An 8,889-nucleotide genomic window follows, 5' to 3' on the forward strand; every position below is an offset into this window, starting at 1 on the left:
TAATCCTCGACCTCCATATCTTCCTATCAAGGGTCATGTCCTCTGTCAGCTGAAGTTGTGTCATATCTTGCTTAATCACCTCTCCCCACCTCTTCTTTGGCCTACCTCTACCTCTCCGTAGGCCCTCCAATGTCAACTTCTCACACCTCCTCACCGGTGCGTCAGTCCTCCTCACATGACCAAACTACCTAAGTTGTGCCACTCCAAGCTTGTGCAAGCCTGCCTTGCCTGTACTCTTCCAAAACTCCACCGGGATTTCATCCAGCTCGATCGCTTTGCTCCTGCTCATCTTATGCATAGCCCCCTCAACTTCATCAACTCTAATCCGCCTACAATACCCAGAGTCACAACGACTCCCAAAAAGTTCCAAATCTCCCAATACAATGCTCATGTCCCCCTCCTCGTTCAAGAGACTATGGAAGTAGGTCTGCCATCTCCGACGGATAAGCCCCTCATCCAACAAAACTCTACCTTCTTCGTCCTTGATGCATTTCACTTGGTCCAAGTCTCGCGCTTTCTTTCTCGCGCCTTGGCTAACATGAACAACCTCTTATCCCCACCTCGGCCCTCGAGTTCCTCATACAAACGACTAAAACTTACAGTTTTGGCCGCCGTAACTGCTAGCTTTGCCTCTTTCTTAGCCAACTTATAATGCTCTCTATTCGCCCTCTTCTCCTCATCGTCCACACTTTCCACTAGCGTTAAATTTTTACTAATAATATCTAAAATAATACTCGTAATGGACTATAATTAAGTCTTCAATAAATAGTTGAGACATGTTGAAGTGAGGAAAATATTGTGAAAATAGTACGGGCTAGCCAGTTTTCGTACTGGTAATTGAAAAATAGTCAGCGTTTGCAAAGTCACTGAAAAATAGCCACAAATTTCCCGCAACACGGAAAGTTCCAACATAATATACTGGGGATTGGTGCACCTGTGTATGAATTTCCAGCATATTATGTTGGAACTCCACCAGACGGAAAGTTCAAGTATAATATACTAGAGATTGGAGTATATGTGTATGAACTTCCAGGATATTATGTTGGACCAGTAAATTATGTTGGAACTCCAATATATTATGTTGGAAGTTTACATGTAAAAAATTCAAACTCCAGTATATTATGCTGGAATATTTTCCGGATTTTGAACAGTGTTTTAGTTCAGATATATCTTTGTTTACCCTTGAAATTGGATAACAATTAAATTTATAATGTGGATTTAAGGACACGTGATTTCACTTAATACTGATTGATAAATATGAAGATTAAAGATAGAATTATACAATAAAATAAATCAAACCAGTATTTGAGTAGAACTAAACCCTTGAGTTAGAGTATCCTCGAACTGATTGATGCAAGTACAATAAGAACACAATAAGATGAAGAACAAGAGTGTGAGCGAGGAAGAAAATTATATTGCTTTTTTATCAGTTGTCCCCCTACAAATGGTTAGAACCCCTCTTTATATAGTAGAGGAATTCTATATATGGTACAATTCTAATTACACAAGGAAATCCCATGATTAACTAAACAATCATTCTTGATTCAATCCGTTCCGAGATTTCCGCCATGATCTTCGATCAGTCGCGGATATCCCGCCTTTCCGTTATTACGCTACCTTCAGTATTGCTCGATGTTTGTCTCGTTTGGTCTCGATTTCTACCGGCCTCGATCTTGGAAAGTGCCTCGAATCTCGATCTCGATACCTTGTCTTTGTGCCTCGATCCCATCTATTTCGGAGTCGTCATTCGATGCAAACTCCCAGTCTCGATCAAATAATAAAATTGGGTGGGCCCGGTTTTGACCGTATACATATAGTCCCCTCGTTATTTTGGAGTGTAATGACAAGAAACGAATTGAGCCTTCTATTTTCTGTCTCGATCTATCATGACATCATCCTTGTGACGTAAGCGACGGAAGTGACTGAAACGTCCCGTTTGTACAGTTTTCTAGGCATTAAATGCGCGTTAGTTGATGGTCGACCACCGCCAATATTGGACCGTCTTTGTGAAATTTATAAATAGCTCCTATTTCCACCATTTGAACTTTTACTTTTAAATTCTTAATCTCCAAAGATTTTTATATCTTTTAACTTCTTCATCTGCAAATCCACGATTTTTACTGCTACGATCTTCTCAAAACACCAAATATTATCATCTTCATCTATCTTTAACTTCAAATCCATACAAAAATGACAAAAACATCAAAGATTGTTCCTCAAAAGGAAAACGCTTCTTCATCACGGCCGGCCGGCGACAAAACACCGGTGGAGCCACAACCTGAAGAGTGTGTTCCCGGGGGGTGCGTTATCACTTCTGACTTCAAAATCGATAAAGCCTCATCGATTCCTGGTCGATGCGAGCCAGTGTCAAGGTACATATGTTCGATAACTGAATGGTACCTTAAGCAGGTAAGGAAAGACTGCAATTGGAAAGGCAAAGAAGTGGTGATCCCGACTCCGGAAGAAATAATGGTTTGATTTATTTTATTGTATAATTCTATCTTTAATCTTCATATCTATCAATCGGTATTAAGTGAAATCACGTGTCCTTAAATCTATATTATAAATTTAATTATTATCCAATTTTGAGGGTAAACAGTTTGGTGCCCACCGTGGGGCTAAGGATAATAGTAATTGCTTAACACCGATTCCGATAACACACGCTACTTTACGCTTGTCCTTGTAAGTGTTTTTATTTTCAGGAAAAAGCATGTCAAACTCACAAACAACACCCACACATGGTGACAACGGTTTCAGATTTCACGGAGAAAATGACAATATAATCGCCCCAGGAATCGAGGTGCCTCAGGCTGATCTCGAGGGAGTACCAATTGCAAACCCCATCAATGTCAGTTCACATATCGCCCTAAATACAAATTTAGGCGTTGATCCCGAAGGTATCATACGCAGGGAAGGTCGATCTAGTGGTCGAAGTACGCAGGGTGGAGAAGATGGTAGAGTCAGCCTCCAATTGATATTTGAAATGCTACAGGCTCAACAAGACGTTATAGCACAATTACAAAATCAACATCGAGCACCGAGTGGGTTAGAACCAGAAGTCGTCCACAGGACCAAGCCAGTGCCGAAAAGGTTGAATGGCAATGAATCGGGGACTGACCCCGTCATTATGAAAATGTTCGAGGAGCTCACTAAACGAATTAAAATGGGAGAAAAGAAAATCGAGGCAAATGACAAGAAAGTGGAGACATATAACTCTTGGGTTGATCAAATACCGGGGGCACCGCCAATTTTAAAAGGTATGGACTCGAAAAGGTTCGTGCAGAAGCCGTTCCCACCGAGTGCGGCTCCGAAGCCCATTCCGAAAATTTTTTGCATGCCGAAAATCCCCAAGTACAATAGGACCACCGATCCAAATGAGCATGTCACCTCCTATACATTTGCGATAAAAAGAAATGATTTAGAAGATGATAAGATCGAATCGGTTCTACTAAAGAAGTTTGGAGAAACTCTATCGAATGGGGGCAATGACATGGTATCAATCTGTCACCTAATTCCATTGATTCCTTCGCTATGCTTGCAGACTCTTATGTAAAGACACATGCCGGAGCAATAAAGGTTTAGACTAGGAAGTTGGACCTCTTCAAGGTAAAACAGAAAGATAACGAAATGTTAAGAGAGTTCGTATCTCGATTTCAGATGGAATGTATGGAACTACCACCAGTCACAGACGATTGGGTTGTGCAAGCTTTTGCTCAAGGTTTGAACGATCGGAGTTCGGTAGCCTCACGATAACTAAAGCAGAATTTGATTGAATACCCAGCGGTAACCTGGGTCGATGTACATAATCGATACCAGTCGAAGATCAGGGTCGAGGATGATCAATTAGGGACTCCTTCCGGTTCCACTTATCCTATCAGGCCCGTTGGAAGAACTCAGAGAGATATCGACAAAGAACCTCGGTCGAACAGAGACAGATATCAACCATACAATGCAGATCGTAGAAACAGCGGCCCAGGACGCAATCCCATCTGAAATGATCGAAGGAACGATCGAGGACAGAGCTCTCGCGGACTCATGAGGAAAAATGATTTTGATAAACGTGTTGGTCCCACAGAGGTACCACGATTATCAGAATACAACTTCACCATCGACGCATCAGGTATTGTGTCATCTATTGGGAGAATCAAAGATACTAGATGGCCCAGGCCCCTACAGACCGATCTATCCCAAAGGAACCCCAATCAAATATGTAAATACCATGGTACGCATGGTCACAGAACCGAAGACTGTAGACAACTAAGGGATGAGGTGGCCCGTCTATTCAATGAGGGTCACCTTCGAGAGTTCTTGAGCGACCGAGCTAAAAATCATTTTAGAGACAGGGATACAGACAGAAAAAACGAGCAGGAAGGACCACATCACGTGATTCACATGATCGTTGGTGGGATCAATATTCCACAAGGGCCCATTTTCAAATGCACTAAGGTATCGATCACCGGGGAAAAACGAACTCGAGACTATACATCAGAAGGCACTTTATCATTCAACGTTGAGGAAGTAGAAGGAATCTCACAACCCCACAATTATACATTGGTAATCTCTATCCTTGTGAATAAAATTCAAGGTTAAACGTGTTTTAATTGATCTAGGAAGCTCGGCCAATATTATTCGATTGAGGGTTGTGGAGCAGCTCGGCCTACAAGATCAGATCGTGCCCGCAGCTCGAGTTCTCAATGGTTTTATTTTACCAGTATATATAGCTGGGATTATTCAAGAAACCAAGTTTCACGTGATCGAAGGCGACATGAGATACAACGCCCTATTCGGAAGACCCTGAATTCACAATATGAGGGTAGTTCCTTCAACACTTCACCAAATGATGAAGTTTCCAACACTGGATGGAGTAAAAACGGTATGCGGGGAACAACACGTTGCCAAAGAGATGTTAGCGGTCGACGAAGTGATACCAGTATCGATACTTTCATCAATAAAGGGATCAGAATCCAAAGGAAAATAGAAAGCTAAATAGCAACCACAACTACCAGCCTCGACTCAATCGGAGGAGCAGAGAGCGGACGAGGACAATGACTATTGGATCCTTCGATCCTTCATAATCCCGAGGATTCCAATGCCACCAAATCGACAGTCGAGGAGCTGGAGCAGGTCGTATTGATCGGGCATCTACCCGATCGAAAGGCAAACCTAGGAACGGGGTTAACCCTTGAGCTCAGGGAAAAACTCATTAAATTTCTTATCAATAATATGGATTTTTTTGCTTGGTCCCATTTAGATATGACATGGATCACGGTGAAAATCGCTACACATCGACTGAGCTTGGACCCGAAGTTCGCCCAGTAAAACAAAAGAGAAGACCCTAGTCCGAGGTAAAATATGCATTCATCAAGGACGAGGTAACCAAACTTCTCAAGATAGGATCCATTCGGGAGGTAAAATATCCCGAATGGTTAGCAAACTTAGTCGTAGTCCCTAAAAAGGGAAATAAACTTAGGATGTGCGTAGATTATAAATATTTGAACAAAGCATGTCCTAAAGATTCTTTTTCTCTGTCGAATATCGATCGCATGATCGATGCCACAGACAGCCACGAGATCCTTAGTTTTCTCGATGCCTACTCCGGATACAATCAAATACAAATGAACTCGGAGGATCAGGAAAACATTTCGTTCATCACCAAGTACGACACCTATTGTTATAATGTAATGCCGTTTGGACTAAAAAATATTGGTGCCACTTATCAACGCCTAGTAAATCGAATGTTCAAAGAACAAATAGGTAAGTCAATGGAAGTTTATATTGACAATATGCTAGTTAAGTCCCTGCGAGCAGAGGACCATTTGACACATTTACAGGAGACCTTCGATATACTAAGGAAATGCAACATGAAACTCAACTCGGAGAAGTGTGCATTCGGGGTCGGCTCGGGCAAGTTCCTCGACTTTATGGTATCAAATCGGGGTATCGCAATCAACCCCGATAAGATCAAGGCGATCTAAGACATCACAGTCGTGGATAATGTTTAGGTCGTACAAAGATTAACAGGGCGCATAACCGACCTAGGTCGATTCATCTCAAAGTCTTCAGATAGAAGTCACAAGTTCTTCTCGCCGCTAAAAAAGAAGAACAATTTTGTATGGACCCCGGAATGCCAACAAGCATTGGAAGAGTTAAAGCGGTACCTCTCGAGCCCGCCGCTGCTTCATACTCCAAAAGCAGACAAGCAACTCTACTTGTACTTAGCATTCTGAGAAATCGCGATAAGTGGAGTCCTAGTTCGAGAAGAGCAAGGTACGCAATTTCCTGTTTACTATGTTAGTGGAACTCTAGGTGTGATGACCCAAAAGGTCATCTTATGTTTTAGAACTCAAATCGGCGCTCTTAAGCCTTAAAATCTCATTTTTACCCTCCTCGATTTGCGTGCACAGTCCGGACAGGTTTCCGGAAAGCTTTTATGTTGAAAACTAATGAATATAAGAATTTTTGCCTTAAAAGTTAATTTTAGTTGTCTTCGGTCAATATTTTTGGTAAACGGGTCCGGATCCGTGCTTTAACGGTCCCAGTAGATCCGTATTGAATTATGGGACATGGGCGTATGTCCGGAATCAAATTTGGAGGTCCTTAGCTTGAGTTATGAATTTTTGATGAAAATTAAAAGTTTGGAAATTATTTGTTTTTACGAATTGATTGATATTTGGCATTGTTAGTATCGGGTTCGTATTTTAGTCTCGGAGCCCGGTACAGGTTCATTACGATATTTAAGACATGTCTGTGAAATTTGGTGAGAAACGGAGTTGATTTGACGTGATTCAGACGTCCAGTTGAGAAGTTATGGATTTTAAAGTGTTCTTGGGAATTTCATTAGAATTGGTGTGCTAAATTTAGAGTTCTATGTGTTATTTTGGCAATTTGATCGCGCGAGCAAATTCGTATGATATTTTTAGACTTGTGTGCATTTTTGGTTTGGAGCCCCGAGGGCTCAGGTGAGTTTCGAATAGGCCACGAGATGTTTTGGACTTTGGAAATATGGTTTTTCTGCAGAATCTGTGTTCTGGCATGTCCTTCTTCGCATTCGCGAAGGTACTCTCGCGAACGCGAAGAGTAATCCGGTGAGGCTGAGAATCCTTCTTCGTGAACGCGAAGGCCTGGTCGCGAACGCGAAGTAATGGGGGATATATCCTTCGCGAACGCGAAGCACTTGTAGACCTGGGGGAGGGTTGGTCATTCTTTCATCGCGAATGCCAAGGCCAGGGGAGCGTAACCATCTCGAATGCGAGAAACATCTCGCGAACGCGAAGGCTTGGCAGCCAGTACCCTTCGCGAACGTGACAGTGGCCTCGCGAACATGATGCACACTGTCGCCAAGTGCATAAAACAGAATCAAACACGGGTTTAAGCCATTTCTTCAACACTTTTCAAGAACCAAACGGGTAGAGGCGATTTTCAAGAGTCATTTTCTTCCCCAAAGTATTGATAAGTGATTCTAAACCATTTTCTTTTAATTACCCATTACATTCCTTGAATTATCAACAAAAAATCAGAGTTTTTATGGTATAATTAGGGGTTAGGGTAGAAAATAGGAATTTCAGAAATTTGGGGATTTAGACTTCAATTTGAGGTCGGATTCCAAAACTAATTACACATTCGGGCTCGGGGGTAAATGGGTAAAAGGATTTTGGTCCGAACCTCGGGTTTGACCAAGCGGGCCCGGGGTCGATTTTTCTACTTTTTGGTGAAAAATTTGAGAAATTTAATTTATGCAATATAATTGATTCCTTTAGCAATATTTGATATTATTGAGTCATTTTTGAATAGATACGAGTGGTTTGGAGGTGAATTCCAGAGGAAAGGTTGTGATTGAGGATTAAGTGGCCTTCGGAGCAAGGTAAGTGTTGTGTCTAACCCTGACTTGAGGGAATTAGGAACCTTAGATTAATTGCTAAGTGAAATTCATGTGAGCGGCGTATATGTGAGGTAACGAGTACCTATGCGCCGCCAATTTACCTGTTTTTCCATGTTTCTCTATTTTTCTGACATTATCTCATTCCTATACCAAATTGCTACGTGTTATACTGGTGTTATTCAAATTATCGTTCTTATTATGTTTACGGATTTTCTGGTGATAATTGAGTTTTTATTTCAAGTTGAGATTGATATGATGGAACCAAATGTTGAAATACGGTCTGTATTTGTTATTCTATCTCCCTGTTGTTATTTATGCATTGCATTATGGTAAGGGAGAGTGTTAATGCACAACGGGTGATGTCGTGCCATATTGTGAGTGTTAATGCACGAAGTGTGGTGCCGTGCCATATTGTGAGTGTTAATGCATGAATGGTGATGTTGTGCCATATTGTGAGTGTTAATGCACGAAGGGTGATGTCGTGCCATGATATGAGAGTAAAAGCACGAAGGGTGATGTTGTGCCGTTTCTATTAATTTTATGGTGAGATTGAGAGTAAAAGCACGAAGGGTGATGCCGTGCATTTTTCCTTATTGTATTCACTATTCCTATTGATTCATGGTATATTGACTGCTTCGGTGATCATTCTGTTGTAGTTCTTTATCTTGTATTCCCCTCAATATGTTTTCCCCTCCCGACATTTCCTGTTTAGTTCTTCATTCCTATTATTTGCGTATACACTGTTAAATTGTACAAGTTGATTGTAGGTGCCTTGCCTTAGCCTCGTCACTACTTCGTCGAGGTTAGGCTCGACACTTACCAGTACATGGGGTCGGTTGTACTGATGCTGCACTCTGCACTTTCTGTGCAGATTTTGATACCGGCTCTGGTTGATCGAGATTTTGCTATTGGTCCAATGTCCGGAGACTAAAGGTAGATCTGTCGGTGTCCACAGACTTTGAATTCCTAGTCTATCATTTCTGTTCTACTGTTTCTTTTATTCAGACAGT

This window comes from Nicotiana tabacum, chromosome 19 (assembly GCF_000715075.1).
Source record: "Nicotiana tabacum cultivar K326 chromosome 19, ASM71507v2, whole genome shotgun sequence".
NCBI classification, from domain to species: domain Eukaryota; kingdom Viridiplantae; phylum Streptophyta; class Magnoliopsida; order Solanales; family Solanaceae; genus Nicotiana; species Nicotiana tabacum.